Below are 20115 nucleotides of genomic sequence, written 5' to 3'. Positions count from 1 at the left end.
TATTGAGTTGAACCCCTTTTGCCCTCCGAACAGCCTCAATTTGCCGGGGCATGGACTCTACAAGGTGTCGAAAGCGTTTCGAAAACGTTCCACAGGATGCTGGCCCATGTTGACTCCAATGCTTCCCACAGTTGTGTCAAATTGGCTGGATGTCCTTTGGGTGGTGGACCATTCTTGATACACACAGGAAACTGTTGAGCGTGAAAAACCCAGCAGCATTGCAGTTCACACTCAAACCGGTGAGCCTGGTACCTACTACCATACCTCGTTCAATGCAGTGACCAGAGCTCCACAAGTACAGAAAGATAGACAGTCTTCTGGACCAAGACCTCTATCCTGTGAAATTACTGTTCTATTCACAGTTTATCAGATGAATGTAGCGAGCTAACTGAGCCAGACTTAAACCACATGAATGGATATGAGAGAGAGAGGGAAGTCCCAGAGTAATAATTCTGAGACAGAAAATTGGTTCATTCAGGCTAGGGAAAATACAGAGTTTTGAGTTGTAGAATAATGTACCACTGAAGTGCTTAAGCCTCCTGGAAATGTTTTAACTAGCGGCAACCTGTCATCTCCTGTCCAATCTGAGCAGAGGTGAATGGGATAGAGGGGGGTTTGCATTCACCTCTTCCAGTCATTTATATCTGTGATGAACCATATCTGTCCATCTACAGTAAACTCTGGATATAGGATACAGTGGCAATGAACCATACCTGTCCATCTACAGTAAACTCTGGATATAGGATACAGTGGCAATGAACCATATCTGTCCATCTACAGTAAACTCTGGATATAGGATACAGTGGCAATGAACCATATCTGTCCATCTACAGTAAACTCTGGATATAGGATACAGTGGCAATGAACCATACCTGTCCATCTACAGTAAACTCTGGATATAGGAGACAGTGGCAATGAACCATACCTGTCCATCTACAGTAAACTCTGGATATAGGATACAGTGGCAATGAACCATATCTGTCCATCTACAGTAAACTCTGGATATAGGATACAGTGGCAATGAACCATATCTGTCCATCTACAGTAAACTCTGGATATAGAATACAGTGGCAATGAACCATATCTGTCCATCTACAGTAAACTCTGGATATAGGATACAGTGGCAATGAACCATATCTGTCCATCTACAGTAAACTCTGGATATAGGATACAGTGGCAATGAACCATACCTGTCCATCTACAGTAAACTCTGGATATAGGATACAGTGGCAATGAACCATATCTGTCCATCTACAGTAAACTCTGGATATAGGATACAGTGGCAATGAACCATATCTGTCCATCTACAGTAAACTCTGGATATAGAATACAGTGGCAATGAACCATACCTGTCCATCTACAGTAAACTCTGGATATAGGATACAGTGACAATGAACCATATCTGTCCATCTACAGTAAACTCTGGATATAGGATACAGTGGCTATGAACCATATCTGTCCATCTACAGTAAACTCTGGATATAGGATACAGTGGCTATGAACCATATCTGTCCATCTACAGTAAACTCTGGATATAGGATACAGTGGCTATGAACCATATCTGTCCATCTACAGTAAACTCTGGATATAGGATACAGTGGCAATGAACCATATCTGTCCATCTACAGTAAACTCTGGATATAGGATACAGTGGCAATGAACCATATCTGTCCATCTACAGTAAACTCTGGATATAGGATACAGTGGCAATGAACCATATCTGTCCATCTACAGTAAACTCTGGATATAGGATACAGTGGCAATGAACCATATATGTCCATCTACAGTAAACTCTGGATATAGGATACAGTGGCAATGAACCATATCTGTCCATCTACAGTAAACTCTGGATATAGGATACAGTGGCAATGAACCATATCTGTCCATCTACAGTAAACTCTGGATATAGAATACAGTGGCAATGAACCATATCTGTCCATCTACAGTAAACTCTGGATATAGGATACAGTGGCAATGAACCATATCTGTCCATCTACAGTAAACTCTGGATATAGGATACAGTGGCAATGAACCATACCTGTCCATCTACAGTAAACTCTGGATATAGGATACAGTGGCAATGAATCATATCTGTCCATCTACAGTAAACTCTGGATATAGGATACAGTGGCAATGAACCATATCTGTCCATCTACAGTAAACTCTGGATATAGAATACAGTGGCAATGAACCATACCTGTCAATCTACAGTAAACTCTGGATATAGGATACAGTGACAATGAACCATATCTGTCCATCTACAGTAAACTCTGGATATAGGATACAGTGGCTATGAACCATATCTGTCCATCTACAGTAAACTCTGGATATAGGATACAGTGGCTATGAACCATATCTGTCCATCTACAGTAAACTCTGGATATAGGATACAGTGGCTATGAACCATATCTGTCCATCTACAGTAAACTCTGGATATAGGATACAGTGGCAATGAACCATATCTGTCCATCTACAGTAAACTCTGGATATAGGATACAGTGGCAATGAACCATATCTGTCCATCTACAGTAAACTCTGGATATAGGATACAGTGGCAATGAACCATATCTGTCCATCTACAGTAAACTCTGGATATAGGATACAGTGGCAATGAACCATATCTGTCCATCTACAGTAAACTCTGGATATAGGATACAGTGGCAATGAACCATATCTGTCCATCTACAGTAAACTCTGGATATAGGATACAGTGGCAATGAACCATATCTGTCCATCTACAGTAAACTCTGGATATAGGAGACAGTGGCAATGAACCATATATGTCCATCTACAGTAAACTTTGGATATAGGATACAGTGGCAATGAACCATACCTGTCAGACTACAGTAAACTTGGAATGTAGTAGGGTAGTAAAACAAGTGCTGCATTCTAGTTAGCTCACGCCCCCTATCTTCTTGTCACTCCGCAATGAAAGTATGTGACTCGGCACTGTAGTCTCACCACAAACCTTGGCCCCATATAAATGTAGTTAAAGAGCACGCATTATGTTCATATTTGGATGGAAGTATGAAATGTGCGTTACGTGCGCAATAAGGCAGTTCTCCAAATGGCGTTGTAAGATTTCCAAGGGTTCAAAGACTACAAGATGTTGAAGTCTCACACTTAAGTTTTTTTGATACAAAAAGGAACAGGAAGCAAGCCTTCTATCTCACGCTGACACCGCTTCCCTTTATCTTTGTAAACCGTCCCTTTACGCATGAGCGCTTCATAGTCTCCATTTAAAAAAAAAAATTGTATCAGCCAGCTTCAAACTTGCTTCACTTCCCGAAATGTCAATTTCAGAGGGAAGTTATCGTTAAAATGTATCCATAAATATATGTACATAATTAGTCTTTTTGCACCCATTTAATTGCACCCTAATAGGCCCTTGTATGTACTTATATTTCCATTAAAGTATTACTGTATGGCTTCCTCAAACTCTAATATGTCAAATATTCGTTATATCTTTATTTTTTTAAATGTCAAGTCACTAACTAAAACAAATCAAATAGGTTATTTCGTATGCAATCACTACTTACCCATTATTATAAGCAGTGCAGGAGATTTCTGGTTTGCGCGAGCACAGGAACAAGTTGGTTGAATTATTCATTGTTGACCAAAAGTTATTTCGACGTTGGCAAAAGTCCTAAAACGGACCAAGCAGTGTCCCTAACGTATCTCAGTCCTGCCTCTTCATGTACAAGAACACTAGGCGTTTGCAGTTCTGCAGTCATTCATAGCTTTGGAGTTGAACTGTGACACTTTCTTTCGCAGTTGGGCACACCCACCTCACTCCACGAACGAACAACTTTTGACATTAAAATATCCAAATATTAATTGACAAAATTTCAATGACAAATATGTCTGTTGGTACACAGATGTAAGGTTATATACATATGTATGCACTAAGACAACTTTAATCAATACATATGTATTTAAAAACAGGAAATTGTTTCTCTTTCTGCATACATTGTTTTAATGAAACTTTCACAAAACAAACACATTAAGGATGAAGAAGCATTTTTCATTTGTTTGTTTTGTCTTATTTCAATGTACATACTGGTCTTGTTTCAATGTTGATTTAGGACGTGGGAACCTCCAGGACCAGAGGGCGTGTACCAGTAGGACATTCATAGAATGCTTTATTGCGGAAACAGCCCGCTCCCTAGAGCGCTTGCTCCCTCCCACAAGCTTATTAAAGGCATCGGCTTTGAAGGTCATAAACGGATGAATACTTCTACACCCGCTCTCTATACAGTTCCGGTTGACCATTGATCTGTAAAATATCATGAATGGATGTTTTGGAATGTGAAGTTGTGGATTCTGTACACATTTCCTGGATGTCCATAGAAGAACAAACCAAATGGCAGTGTCATGCTTCCTACAGAAAAAAAGTTATTTCTGCCACTTTGTGCCAGCTTGGGAACTGGTTGCTACCTCCCCAGAGAACTTGCAGTTATTCACTTCACTTGGCTGTTGACAGCAGATACACCATGTTCCAAAACACTATTCAATTATATTGTATAGAAAACGACCAGAGAATTAGTTAGTTAGCCACATTTGAATTGCACCACTCCACCTTTCTAAGTGAACTTTGACAGTTCTCCCTCCTTGCAAAATCAAATACTTTCCTGTGTGTGCGTGTCTGTCTAATGTCGCTCAACCATATGACAGCATTCCAGTGAATGTGGTATGTTTGCAATCCATCTGCCACATCTGTGTCTACCTTTCATGTCAGTTGGTCCTAAAGATGCCACAAAAAAGCTGTTCACTTAAATAGTTATTTTAGGGCCTGACAGTATACCATTGGGGACACAGATAAAGGCCTGTATAACCATTCATGGTCAAGTGGAGGACACAGAGCTATTTGGATATACAAGGCCAATAGAAGTCAACAGCGCTTGGTATGGGGTGAGGTGGGTGTGGTATCTGGTGCAGGATGTTTTCCATTTTGCTGTGGAATGTTCCCAGAGGTGTTAGATCACAGCTCAGGCCGATGCATTCCGTTGCGCCACAGCCCACGCAGTACCTCCCAACACATACCGCAGAAACAGAATTAATATGTGAGAGAGCAGAACATCTTTTCTGAGATAACGATAACTGAGATGGCAGCCTAGACTGCATGCTGTGCTGAAACGGCTCGTCATTTAAAAATACAAAATGGCAACACCACAACACCGAAAGTTAACCAAAACAACATGTAGATCAAATCAAATCAAATCAAATCAAATGTTATTTGTCACATACACATGGTTAGCAGATGTTAATGCGAGTGTAGCGAAATGCTTGTGCTTCTAGTTCCGACAATGCAGTGATAACCAACAAGTAATCTAACTAACAATTCCAAAACTACTGTCTTATACACAGTGTAAGGGGATAAGGAATATGTACATAAGCATATATGAATGAGTGATGGTACAGAGCAGCATACAGTAGATGGTATCGAGTACAGTATATACATATGAGATGAGTATGTAGACAAAGTAAACAAAGTGGCATAGTTAAAGTGGCTAGTGACATAAGAATGCAGTCGATGATCTAGAGTACAGTATATACATATGCATATGAGATGAATAGTGTAGGGTAAGTAACATTATATAAGGTAGCATTGTTTAAAGTGGCTAGTGATATATTTACATCATTTCCCATCAATTCCCTTTATTAAAGTGGCTGGAGTTGGGTCAGTGTCAATGACAGTGTGTTGGCAGCAGCCACTCAATGTTAGTGATTGCTGTTTAACAGTCTGATGGCCTTGAGATAGAAGCTGTTTTTCAGTCTCTCGGTCCCAGCTTTGATGCACCTGTACTGACCTCGCCTTCTGGATGATAGCGGGGTGAACAGGCAGTGGTTTGGGTGGTTGATGTCCTTGATGATCTTTATGGCCTTCCTGTAACATCGGGTGGTGTAGGTGTCCTGGAGGGCAGGTAGTTTGCCCCGGTGATGCGTTGTGCAGACCTCACTACCCTCTGGAGAGCCTTACGGTTGAGGGCGGAGCAGTTGCCGTACCAGGCGGTGATACAGCCCGCCAGGATGCTCTCGATTGTGCATCTGTAGAAGTTTGTGAGTGCTTTTGGTGACAAGCCGAATTTCTTCAGCCTCCTGAGGTTGAAGAGGCGCTGCTGCGCCTTCTTCACGACGCTGTCAGTGTGAGTGGACCAATTCAGTTTGTCTGTGATGTGTATGCCGAGGAACTTAAAACTTGCTACCCTCTCCACTACTGATCCATCGATGTGGATAGGGGGGTGTTCCCTCTGCTGTTTCCTGAAGTCCACAATCATCTCCTTAGTTTTGTTGACGTTGAGTGTGAGGTTATTTTCCTGACACCACACTCCGAGGGCCCTCACCTCCTCCCTGTAGGCCGTCTCGTCGTTGTTGGTAATCAAGCCTACCACTGTTGTGTCGTCCGCAAACTTGATGATTGAGTTGGAGGCGTGCATGGCCACGCAGTCGTGGGTGAACAGGGAGTACAGGAGAGGGCTCAGAACGCACCCTTGTGGGGCCCCCGTGTTGAGGATCAGCGGGGAGGAGATGTTGTTGCCTACCCTCAGATGGAAGTGGGTACTAGTGATAATGTGCAATGCCGAAAGTTATTGGTCATCCACATCCACTATGTTAGCTAATAGTTACCTTTCAATTCTAGGTCACTTACACAAGTCTCAAATCACTTTTTATTTACTGCATTATTTTATATGGCATACAGGTACGGTATAAACATTTGACATACAATCTGTATCAAGAAAGATTTTACAATGATATTTAATATAATATCAGGTCCATTTCTTGTGAGCTGCAACAAGCAGTGCAGGCAGAGGGACCCTTCTGGGTCAAGACCAAGGTAAAGTAAGAGACCATGGTTAGAGGTCAAAGGTCAGGTAATTTCAACAGGCCTGTTGTCCAGTCCTGAAGCTTGCAGTCCCCATGAGGAGAGGGCCCAGGCGCAGCAAGGCTTGTACAGGGATGCACAGCTGACAACTTCAACAGGAGCTCAGGGAACGATGTACTTCCTGTGGAAATGAAAGATGAGCAGAGGAATGACACAAGAGAGACCAGCAGAGTTAAGAGATGAATGCGACCAAGTCAGTCATAACATTCACACGAGACATGAAGCCAGTCAGCAATAAGACAGACCACCAAAGCGACACGTTAGGATCAAACTAAAAGTACATCTAACCACAATATTTAGTTAACAGTTGTTTAACTTCCAGGTGTGTGGCAGACGTCTTCCTGGGGCAGGGTATAGTGTTAGACCAGACAGCAGGCTAGAATGGCAACGATTGTTGCCAAGCCATTCATAACGTTCCATGTTTCCCATGTCATTACAGTTCACACCCAAAGACTGGTTCTGACATGTCCAGTCCCACTGATGGGAAATGTGTATCACATTACAGGTACACACTGGTACAAACTGTACGGTCAGGCTAATATATTATTGTACAGTTCATTCAAAGGGATCTGTTAACAGTCCATTTCTCCAGTAGACGTGCCCCTCCCACTGGGTTGAGACCTCTCACCAGTGAGCCAACAGTCCAGGGTGCCATCGGCTGAGTTCTTCATGACAGGCAGATGAACAGCAGCTCCCTGCCCTGTGCCCCCTGCCTCAGCTCAGTCTGTGTTGCAGGACCCTGCCCTGTGCCCCCTCCTTCAGTCTGTGTTGCAGGACCCTGCCCTTTGCCCCCTGCCTCAGTCTGTGTTGCAGGACCCTGCCCTGTGCCCCCTGCCTCAGTCTGTGTTCCAGGACCCTGCCCTGTGCCCCCTGCCTCAGTCTGTGTTGCAGGACCCTGCCCTGTGCCCCCTGCCTCAGTCTGTGTTGCAGGACCCTGCCCTGTGCCCCCTGCCTCAGTCTGTGTTGCAGGACCCTGCCCTTTGCCCCCTGCCTCAGTCTGTGTTGCAGGACCCTGCCCTGTGCCCCCTGCCTCAGTCTGTGTTGCAGGACCCTGCCCGTTGCCCCCTGCCTCAGTCTGTGTTGCAGGACCCTGCCCTGTGCCCCCTGCCTCAGTCTGTGTTGCAGGACCCTGCCCTGTGCCCCCTCCTTCAGTCTGTGTTGCAGGACCCTGCCCTGTGCCCCCTGCCTCAGTCTGTGTTGCAGGACCCTGCCCTGTGCCCCCTGCCTCAGTCTGTGTTGCAGGACCCTGCCCTGTGCCCCCTGCCTCAGTCTGTGTTGCAGGACCCTGCCCTGTGCCCCCTGCCTCAGTCTGTGTTGCAGGACCCTGCCCGTTGCCCCTGCCTCAGTCTGTGTTGCAGGACCCTGCCCTGTGCCCCCTGCCTCAGTCTGTGTTGCAGGACCCTGCCCTTTGCCCCCTGCCTCAGTCTGTGTTGCAGGACCCTGCCCTTTGCCCCCTGCCTCAGTCTGTGTTGCAGGACCCTGCCCTGTGCCCCCTGCCTCTGTCTGTGTTGCAGGACCCTGCCCTGTGCCCCTGCCTCAGTCTGTGTTGCAGGACCCTGCCCTGTGCCCCCTGCCTCAGTCTGTGTTGCAGGACCCTGCCCTTTGCCCCCTGCCTCAGTCTGTGTTGCAGGACCCTGCCCTGTGCCTCCTGCCTCAGTCTGTGTTGCAGGACCCTGCCCTTTGCCCCCTGCCTCAGTCTGTGTTGCAGGACCCTGCCCTTTGCCCCCTGCCTCAGTCTGTGTTGCAGGACCCTGCCCTGTGCCCCCTGCCTCAGTCTGTGTTGCAGGACCCTGCCCTGTGCCCCCTGCCTCAGTCTGTGTTGCAGGACCCTGCCCTGTGCCTCCTGCCTCAGTCTGTGTTGCAGGACCCTGCCCTTTGCCCCCTGCCTCAGTCTGTGTTGCAGGACCCTGCCCTGTGCCCCCTGCCTCAGTCTGTGTTGCAGGACCCTGCCCTGTGCCCCTGCCTCAGTCTGTGTTGCAGGACCCTGCCCTTGCCCCCTGCCTCAGTCTGTGTTGCAGGACCCTGCCCTGTGCCCCCTGCCTCAGTCTGTGTTGCAGGACCCTGCCCTTTGCCCCCTGCCTCAGTCTGTGTTGCAGGACCCTGCCCTGTGCCCCTGCCTCAGTCTGTGTTGCAGGACCCTGCCCTTTGCCCCCTGCCTCAGTCTGTGTTGCAGGACCCTGCCCTTTGCCCCCTGCCTCAGTCTGTGTTGCAGGACCCTGCCCTGTGCCCCCTGCCTCAGTCTGTGTTGCAGGACCCTGCCCTGTGCCCCTGCCTCAGTCTGTGTTGCAGGACCCTGCCCTTTGCCCCCTGCCTCAGTCTGTGTTGCAGGACCCTGCCCTGTGCCCCCTGCCTCAGTCTGTGTTGCAGGACCCTGCCCTTTGCCCCCTGCCTCAGTCTGTGTTGCAGGACCCTGCCCTGTGCCTCCTGCCTCAGTCTGTGTTGCAGGACCCTGCCCTGTGCCCCCTGCCTCAGTCTGTGTTGCAGGACCCTGCCCTTGCCCCCTGCCTCAGTCTGTGTTGCAGGACCCTGCCCTTTGCCCCCTGCCTCAGTCTGTGTTGCAGGACCCTGCCCTTTGCCCCCTGCCTCAGTCTGTGTTGCAGGACCCTGCCCTGTGCCCCTGCCTCAGTCTGTGTTGCAGGACCCTGCCCTGTGCCCCCTGCCTCAGTCTGTGTTGCAGGACCCTGCCCTGTGCCCCCTGCCTCAGTCTGTGTTGCAGGACCCTGCCCTTGCCCCCTGCCTCAGTCTGTGTTGCAGGACCCTGCCCTGTGCCCCCTGCCTCAGTCTGTGTTGCAGGACCCTGCCCTGTGCCCCCTGCCTCAGTCTGTGTTGCAGGACCCTGCCCTTTGCCCCTCCTTCAGTCTGTGTTGCAGGACCCTGCCCTGTGCCCCCTGCCTCAGTCTGTGTTGCAGGACCCTGCCCTGTGCCCCCTGCCTCAGTCTGTGTTGCAGGTCCCTGCCCTGTGCCCCTGCCTCAGTCTGTGTTGCAGGACCCTGCCCTGTGCCCCCTGCCTCAGTCTGTGTTGCAGGACCCTGCCCTTTGCCCCCTGCCTCAGTCTGTGTTGCAGGACCCTGCCCTGTGCCCCCTGCCTCAGTCTGTGTTGCAGGACCCTGCCCTTTGCCCCCTGCCTCAGTCTGTGTTGCAGGACCCTGCCCTGTGCCCCCTGCCTCAGTCTGTGTTGCAGGACCCTGCCCTTTGCCCCCTCCTTCAGTCTGTGTTGCAGGACCCTGCCCTGTGCCCCCTGCCTCAGTCTGTGTTGCAGGGTCAGTACCACCTGTGGCAAAAAGCACAGTCAACACACACTAAGAGACGACATTGGAGACATACAACCAAGAGCACATTGAAGTGACATCAGTTTGTATTGGGGAAAAGTCAATCTATGAAAATACAGCTGAATTCTATGAGTGGGCGCATGTACATCAAGGCTCTCCAACCTTGTTCCTGGAGCGATAACCTCCTGTAGGTTCACGCCAACCCTAATCTAGCACACCTGATTCTAAAAATTAACTGGTTGATAAGCTGAAATCAGGTTAGTTAAAGCTGGGGTTGGAGCAAAAACCAGGAGGGTATCTCTCCAGGAACAGAGTTGGAGAGTCCTGAGGAACATGCACAGACCACTGTTACTATTGTATGAGGTGACTTCTATGTTTCTTACCTGATCAATAGCAATGTAGGTGTGCAGCATCTCAGGGTTCTCCTGAGTGACGACACTCAGATCGAATGGCAGAGATTAAGGCCAAAGTGTTGTGTTTTTGGACAAAGACAACAAAATATAAGCTCCATTCAGTGCAACAACAATAAATAGAAGCTCCATTCAGTGCAACAACAGCAAATAGAAGCTCCATTCAGTGCAACAACAGCAAATAGAAGCTCCATTCAGTGCAACAACAGTAAATAGAAGCTCCATTCAGTGCAACAACAGTAAATAGAAGCTCCATTCAGTGCAACAACAGTAAATAGAAGCTCCATTCAGTGCAACTACAGTAAATAGAAGCTCCATTCAGTGCAACAACAGTAAATAGAAGCTCCATTCAGTGCAACAACAGTAAATAGAAGCTCCATTCAGTGCAACAACAGTAAATAGAAGCTCCATTCAGTGCAACAACAGTAAATAGAAGCTCCATTCAGTGCAACAACAGTAAATAGAAGCTCCATTCAGTGCAACAACAGTAAATAGAAGCTCCATTCAGTGCAACAACAGTAAATAGAAGCTCTATTCAGTGCAACAACAGTAAATAGAAGCTCCATTCAGTGCAACAACAGTAAATAGAAGCTCCACATCGATGGAACAGTAGTGGAGAGGGTAGCAAGTTTTAAGTTCCTCGGCATACACATCACAGACAAACTGAATTGGTCCACCCACACAGACAGCATCGTGAAGAAGGCGCAGCAGCGCCTCTTCAACCTCAGGAGGCTGAAAAAATTTGGCTTGTCACCAAAAGCACTCTCAAACTTCTACAGATGCACAATTGAGAGCATCCTGGCGGGCTGTATCACCGCCTGGTACGGCAACTGCTCCGCCCACAACCGTAAGGCTCTCCAGAGGGTAGTGAGGTCTGCACAACGCATCACCGGGGGCAAACTACCTGCCTTCCAGGACACCTACACCACCTGATGTTACAGGAAGGCCATAAAGATCATCAAGGACAACAACCACCCGAGCCACTGCCTGTTCACCCCGCTATCATCCAGAAGGCGAGGTCAGTACAGGTGCATCAAAGCTGGGACCGAGAGACTGAAAAACAGCTTCTATCTCAAGGCCATCAGACTGTTAAACAGCCACCACTAACATTGAGTGGCTGCTGCCAACACACTGACTCAACTCCAGCCACTTTAATAATGGGAATTGATGGGAAATTATGTAAAATATATCACTAGCCACTTTAAACAATGCTACCTAATATAATGTTTACATACCCTACATGATTTATCTCATATGTATACGTATATACTGTACTCTATATAATCTACTGCATCTTTATGTAATACATGTATCACTAGCCACTTTAACTATGCCACTTTGTTTACATACTCATCTCATATGTATATACTGTACTCGATACCATCTACTGTATCTTGCCTATGCCGCTCTGTACCATCACTCATTCATATATCTTTATGTACATATTCTTTATCCCCCTACCCTTGTGTGTATAAGACAGTAGTTTTGGAATTGTTAGTTAGATTACTTGTTGGTTATTACTGCATTGTCGGAACTAGAAGCACAAGCATTTCGCTACACTCGCATTAACATCTGCTAACCATGTGTATGTGACAGATAAAATTAGATTTGATTTGATTCAGTGCAACAACAGTAAATAGAAGCTCCATTCAGTGAGTGCTTATCAATTGAACAATCAGAAACAGAAACTGTGGAATTATAAAATAGGACAGTGAGGGGTGTTTCAATAATTGCAATCAAATCATGAGCTAAAGGTTAGAACCAATCTCCTTCAATTTCACAGTGTATTCAAAAATAAATATTCCACATGTCCAATTACATATAGTGATATGTACCTGGTGGAAATGGGATTCAAGTGATTAACAAACGGAATCACAAGGGGAGCGACATAGGCAGTATTTAAGTCTCATTTAAACCCTCAGTGTTGGCTCTGTGTTACAACGTTAAGTTGCATCACATAGCATCCACTCTGCTAATCAACGTGTCTCATGCTATCCAAGGCTTTACAGAAGTATTCAGCGAAGGAGACCAAGGCAGCGTCGGAGGGGAAGGTCGAGATGGCCTCTGGCTGTGGGAGAAAAAATAATTGCTACAACAACAAGGTCTGCTGATCGTGCCTGACGGAGGCACTTGACGGTTTCCAATGAGTTATTGCATCTAGTGGGACAGGGGACATGTTGACTAAAAGGCTATTGGACCGTATGCTGGTAGGCTCACAGGGAAATATTCTGCCACACATAGTGTCAAGACATATTGGTTGTTTTGCCGCCCCACAGTGACGTCACGTGCACTACTCTGTGCTATACTGGGATTATATCAGTATCAATATCTAAATATCTCATTCATGATTCTTTCTGACTGGCCAACACGGATGTTCGAGACTCATTATGCTAGCTATGTGTTGATAGTTCATTGATTTCATTTTCAGTGGTTCAAGTTTTGCAACCTTAACATACTACTGAAATAAATGTGTAGTGGTATATGCAACATGCCATGTTGACAAAGTTATGATTGTACGCTAAGTATCATTGAATCTCCTATGTAGCCAATATCCAATATGTAGTACTGATGAAGTACATGATGACATGTAACTAGTTAAAAGGTGTCCAGTCAGTCCAGTTTTGTGTAAACAGAGGACCCGGATGTTTGTACCTTGAATGTGCGGACTTCTGAGTTCCTGTTGACGACGACAGGGGATAATAGATTCTTCCAGTCCAGAAGGTCGACCTTATAGGGCCCTAGCTTCAGATACAGAACCCCATCTCTGGACAGAATGGACCTACAACACACATATAGAAGAAATTAGTCAATTCTCGATCACATGTTAGGATGGAAAAAAAGAATAGTGATATTGGAAGAATCTATAGTTACATATCACTATTATTTTGAACGACATAGTGAAACATTGACTTGTAATTTAAAACAAATATTTTTTAATTTATATAATATTTTTGCGAGATAGCGTTAGCTAGCGCTAGTTGGCTGTACCTGCCCAAAAATTCAGGTGTTTTTCATCCTATAGCTTGTTTTCCATCTTTTTAAATAGCAAGCCAACATGGTTTCAGCACTTTGATTTTTACCTGACTGGCCAAAACCTGTATTCTCATGCTCTCTCGTCCCTCTGCAGAATACATATGTATATGGTGAGCAGATTGTTTTGAAACATCAAATCTCAATAACGTTGCAGTATTGAATCGCAATACGTATAGAATGGTGAGAATCGCAGTACATATTGTATCGGCACTTAAGTATTGTTGTTGATATCATATTGTGAGGTCCCTAGTAATTCCCAGCCCCACAAAACAATATGTGCTGCCATTAACAACCATTATTGCAGAACATCACAAACTCACACCAAAGAGTATGGCCCTGATAAGTTATCACCCACTGAGATTTCATGATATGAATCTGAACATTGGGACAGAAATGTTCACAAACATACAAGTGGTGGACTTACTCAAGATGTGGAGTTCCTTTACTTCAGGTCTATGGACAGCTTCCAGTATCAATGGTCCTTTTACTTGAATCTGTAACCACATTAAAATAAGTAGGTCAGCCATTCATCTTTGAACATTTAGTTTGAAAACAATGTGAGTGAAAAAAATCCTATGATTTTCTTGAAATAGCAGAGTTTGATCATCCTAACTGACCTTTCTCTGTACTGTATTGTAAAGAGGAAGGGAGAAAAACGTATCAATTGCATACATGGATACATTGCATTACTCACTTTTTATCAGAAATCTCAATTTTAACATGGACCATCCTGCTTAGCAGAATGACTTTGCAGCATGATTACATTTCATTTGACCTTATTGAGGAGCTTCAGCTCAGGCAACATCAGTTCAGCTGTAATCTCCTCATAACAGAGTCCCCTATGCTCTGAAGACATTGAAGAAATGAACACACAAACACAGCCATTACACACTAAATATACAAAAGTATGTGGACACCCCTATTTCAGCCACACCCGTCGAGCACACAGCCATGCAAAGTCCATAGGCAAACAATGGCAGTTGAATGGCCTTACTAAAGAGCTCAGTGACTTTAAACATGCCACCTTTCCAACATGTCAGTTCGTCAAACTTCTGCCCTGGGGCCTCCCGAGTGGCTCAGTGGCCTAAGGCACTGCATCGTAGTGCTAGAGGCGTCACTACAGATCCGGGTTCGATCCCTGACTGTGTCACAGCCGGCCGTGTCCGGGAGACCCATGAAGCGGCGCACAATTGGCCCAGCGTCTTCCGAGTTAGGAGAGGGTTTGGCCAGCCGGGATGTCCTTGTCCCATCGTGCCTTAGCGACTCCTGTGGCAGGCCGGGCACATGCACGCTGACACCAGTTGGAAGGTGTTTCCTCCGACATATTGGTGCGGCTGGCTTCCGGGTTGGGCGAGTTTGTCGTGTTTCAGAGTCATGTTTCAGAGGAAGCATGACTCTCGACCTTTGCCTCTCCCGAGTCCGTACGGGAGTTGCAACGATGGGACAAGACTGACTACCAATTGGATATCACAGAATTGGGGTAAATAAATACATTTTTTTTTTAAATGCTGCCCTGGTCAACTGTAAGTGCTGTTACTGTGATGTGGAAACGTCTTCAAGCAACAACAGCTCAGCCGCGAGGTGGTAGGCCACACAAGCTCACAGAACGGGACCGGCGAGTGCTGAAGCGCGTAGCACGTAAAAATAGTTTGTCCTTGGTTGCAACCCTCACTACAGAGTTCTAAACTGCCCCAGCACAATAACTGTTCGTCGGGAGCTTCATGAAATGGGTTTCCAGGGCTAAGCAGCCGCACGCAAGCCTAAGATCACCATGCGCAATGCCGAATGTCGGCTGGAGTGGTGTAAAGCTCCACGCCATTGGACTATGGAGCAGTAGAAACTGCAGCATATCACCCTGCATCCCATATCACCCTGCATTAGCTTCTGAAGCTAAGCAGGGTTGGTCCTGTTTGGTCCCTGGACGGGAGAACAGATGCTGCTGGAAGTAGTGTTGGAGGACCAGTAGGAGGCACCCTTTCCTCTGGTCTAAAACAAATTGCCCAATGCCCCAGGGCAGTGATTGGGCACATTGCCCTGTGTAGGGTGCCGTCTTTCGGATGGGACGTTAAACGGGTGTCCTGACTCTCTGTGGTCACTAAAGATCCCATGGCACTTATTGTAAGAGTAGGGGTGTTAACCCTGGTGTCCTGGATAAATTCCCAACCTGGCCCTCATACCATCATGGCCACCTAATCATCCCCAGCTGCCACCAGGAGACCTAGGTTACGTAGGGACTGTTATCTGGAGAACGGAGGTCACACACACTTTACCTCAGGGACACCCAAGTAAGGTCCCGGAGGGCCAAAGCGTCGCTGAATTTCACCCTTTCCTAATCAACTGAGTCAGAACCGGCACGAACTGACCAGACAAGTGAACATTGGCTAATCAATTACAATCAATTGATAAATTAACTACCAGGTAGAAAATAAAATCAGCAATACTTCAGCCTGTGAGGGCCCGAGTTGAATAGCCCTGGTCTATATGCTGTTCTCTCACGATTCTTAACCACTCATCCCAGACAATTACCACCCCACTCATTATGGTCATTGACTTTTACAACTGTCAGTAGAAACTCTGATGGACTTCTCTCCTCATGTTACACCACCTCCCTCTTGCTATTCTTAGAATCCGCACCCAAGTCAATATGGTGATTGAAAGTCGGATACTTTAGTTTAGAGCTCTGTCTGTCATGCTATTTTAGAGCTCTGGTAAGCTGTACCAAATGTTGGTATTTCCAGTGATTGTACGCCTTACCGGTTAACTGTGCTGTGGGCAGGAAACTGGTGGTAGAGCGCACATGGCAAGGTAGCGATGGCCGAGTTGGAGTGTACCTGGAAGAGGACAAGCACAGGATAATAGAGTGCCAAGTCAGACTCAGACATAGCAATAAATCAAAGTCACAGTGTTGATGTTAGCACATATCATAATAGAGTTTTTTTGTGAATAGGTCCCATGAATAAATGGAGGAATTTGGCCTGTGCAAAACAGCTTTGAATTGTTATCTACCTGACGTCCTTTGTGCTCATAAAAGCTCTACTTAAAAGATAAAGGCTTCGGTTAAGTGTGTGCTTAGGCTGGTTCAAACCATTGTGTCGGCTTGGAGAGAGAAATCACTTGTTTAGATTAGTGTGGGTGAGGGGTTGCCTCGCCGCCTCTTAAAACACCAGCTGAAGAGATTAGTTCTCAACCCACGAGCTGACACTCATCCAGTCTACATGGCAACGGATAAAGCGAACTGGCTGGGTGGGATGTTCTGGTTTTTACTATGTGTATTACAGACAGAGGTGAAAACAACAGCACTATTTACTACATGAGTCAGCTTGATAACAAGACCCACAAACATACAGAGCAAAAGTCAACTGAACACTGATCTCATCTTGAACTGTAGAGTAACATAATGACTGAGAACAGCTGTTTATTTAGCGCCACTCAAATTCATTTTCAGAAACATGTTCCTAAACAATATTACTATGTTTCAATCACACCATTCCCTAGACTAGGCTCACGGGTGAACTCTGTAGCTACACAACATGAGAAGAGAAGTGTTTCACTTCAGGTTTCACGATGAGCCAGACTGACAGGGCCGTATGGTGATTGGTTACTACGCAGAATGAAAGCACTCTCCACAGACCACATCGAGAGAGCGAGAGGGCAAGAGAGAGATTGAAATAAAGACACCATGTGTCTGCTCCCCTCTACAATCTTTCCTGATGCAGGTGTGTGTTGATGGCAGGAATAGGTCGAGAATACTACAATAAGGCCATTCAAATTGCGACCTTGAAGTTATGTGGGCCTGAAGTTGTCCACCCTAAAATAAGGCAAGTCTAAAATCAAAGGGTTTGTACAGTAAATGTTGAGGACGAGACAGATTTAGAATCAGTAATGAGTATTGTTACGTACAAAAATACACCTTAGTCACTGCTTGCGTAAGCCTGGGATATTTGAACTGCATTTGTTATGAAGAACACTCACATAACAGGACTACTCTCCCACATCTCATTATACAGTGGCAAGAAAATTATTGTATTTTTCTTGTCTATATTGAACACATAATTTAAACATTCGTATGTGTATGTGGACCCCTAGGCTAATGACTTCTCCAAAAGCTAATCGGAGACAGGAGTCAGCTAACCTGGAGTCCAATCAATGAGAAGAGATTGGAGATGTTGGTTAGAGCTGCCTAGTCCTATAAAAAAACAGAATTTGAGTTTTCTATTCACAAGAAGCTTTGCCTGATGTGAACAGTGCCTCGAACAAAAGAGATCTCAGAAGACCTAAGATTAAGAATTGTTGACTTGCATAAAGCTGGAAAGGGTTACAAAAGTATCTCTAAAAGCCTTGATGTTCATCAGTCCACGGTAAGACAAATGTCTATAAATGGAGAAAGTTCAGCCCTGTTGCTTCTCTCCCTCAGAGTGGCCGTCCTGCAAAGATGACTGCAAGAGTACCGTGCAGAATGCTCAATGAGTTCAGAAGAATCTTAAGAGTGTCAGCTAAAGACTAACAGAAATCTCTGGAACGCGCTAACATCTCTGTTGATGAGTCTATGATACGTAAAACACTAAACAAGAATGGTGTTCATGGGAGGACACCACGGAAGAAGCCACTGTTGTCCAAAAAAAACATTACTGCACATCTGAAGTTTGCAAAACTGCACCTGGATGTTACACAGCGTTTCTGGCAAAATATTCTGTGGACAGATGAAACTACGGTTGAGTTGTTTGGAAGGAACACACAACACTGTGTGGAGAAAAATAAAAGGCACAGCACACCAACATCAAAATCTCATCCCAACTGTAAAGTATTTTGGAGGGAGTTTCATGGTTTGGGGCTGCTTTGCTGCCTCAGGGCCTGGACAGCTTGCCATCATCGACAGAAAAATGAATTCCCAAGTTTATCAAGACATTTTGCAGGAGAATGTAAGGCTATCTGTCCGCCAATTGAAGCTCAACAGAAGTTGGGTGATGCAACAGGACAACGACCCAAAACACAGACGTCAATCAACAGCAGAATGGCTTCAACAGAAGAAAATACACCTCCTGGAGAGGCCCAGTCAGAGTCCTGACCTCAACTTGATGTAAAATGCTGTGGCATGACCTCGAGAGCAGTTCACACCAAACATCCTAAGAACATTGCTGAACTGAACCAGTTTTATAAAGATGAATGGTCCAAAATTCCTCCTGACCATTGTGCAGTTCTGATCCGCAACTACAGAAAATGTTTGATTGAGCTGCCAAAGGAGGGTCAACCAGTTATTAAATCCAAGGGTTCACATTTTTTCCAACCTACACTGTGAATGTTTGCATGGTGTGTTCAGTAAAGACAAGAAAACGTATAATTGTTTGTGTGTTATTAGTTTAAGCAGACTGTGTTTGTCTATTGTTGTGACCTAGATGAAGATCAGATCAAATTTGATGACCAATTTATGCAGAAAACCAGGTAATTCCAAATTGTTCGCCTACGTTTTCTTGTCACTGTAATGTTGTTCCATTATCTAGGTCTGTAGCAAAACATACAATCTACATCAATACAGATGACATTGTGAAAGGTACAACACCTAGGCAAAAGGCAGTACAAGCAACATCTGTGTAGGCTATAACCATTGGAGAGGCTGGTTGAAACATGTCTCACCTGCCTCCTCCCAGGGCCATAGTTCTGGTCCTCTTCTGGAGGACGTGGCAGAGCTCCAGCACCTTCAGGTCACCAGAGCCAGCCATCACCATGGACAACAACATGCTCAGACACATCTGTAAGTTATAGTGGCCTGTCTGGCAGAAGAGAGAGCAAATTGGTTGTGGTGACTTTGATGCAAACTTTAAACTTGACTTTATTCTATTGCCTTATATGGACATTATGGTTACATTGGACAGAAGCATGAGAGTAGTGCAACTTACAGCCGTTGCTGATGTCAAACACTGCATGAAGTTCCTTGCGAAACTTTACTGTGAAAGAAACAGAAGGGTTACAGACAAACTAGCCAATTAACTCCAACTTATTTTGAAATGTTCGCTTCTTACCAAGCAGTCGAATGCGTCAGAGTTGGCCGAGCCAGCGAAGTGGAATCCCACAGTCATACAGGTTCCAGCAATTATGTGGTCATGGGCTTGCCTGAGGACAGGAGTCATCCCACACATCCTCATGTTACTAAACACACCATCTCTGTCTCTTATATCCAGCCATGCTGAGAAAGCTAAGAAAATTTGTAGTCACGCTATGGTTTTCATGTTCAAAGCCTCCGAAACCACTGGATTCCCAATGTTCTCTTGGATTATGTGGATGCAAAACAAAGAAAATATATTGTGTTAGCCTTGTAAAAAAAACTGTGGGATACTAACTAATTTAATACTGTTGATGTGTAAATTGGTCAAGCTGCAGGAAATGTCTGAGGCTTGTTGCCAGTCACATCCTCTTGGCACTGAAGCCTCATTTGAGGACCAAAACGTGTTTCCTTATTAGCGTTGATGTCATTCATTATGACTAACTAACAACATTAAGAGCCTTGGAACCAACCTCTAATGTC

At 45.5% G+C, this 20115-nt stretch overlaps 1 long non-coding RNA gene across 1 annotated transcript; it reads right to left on the bottom strand.

Moving 5' to 3' along the window:
• Positions 1 to 6656: 6656 nt before the first annotated feature.
• LOC115135006 (uncharacterized) lies at positions 6657 to 7713 on the bottom strand. Its single transcript, XR_010464822.1, has 2 exons — positions 7512 to 7713; positions 6657 to 7004 (listed from the first exon to the last, which is right to left on the bottom strand). It is a non-coding gene; the product is annotated as an uncharacterized LOC115135006 (long non-coding RNA).
• Positions 7714 to 20115: the final 12402 nt, after the last annotated feature.

This window comes from Oncorhynchus nerka, linkage group LG10 (assembly GCF_034236695.1).
Source record: "Oncorhynchus nerka isolate Pitt River linkage group LG10, Oner_Uvic_2.0, whole genome shotgun sequence".
NCBI lineage: Eukaryota > Metazoa > Chordata > Actinopteri > Salmoniformes > Salmonidae > Oncorhynchus > Oncorhynchus nerka.
The sequence above is the reverse complement of the archived record's forward strand: the minus strand, read 5'-3'. Positions and strand labels throughout refer to the sequence as shown.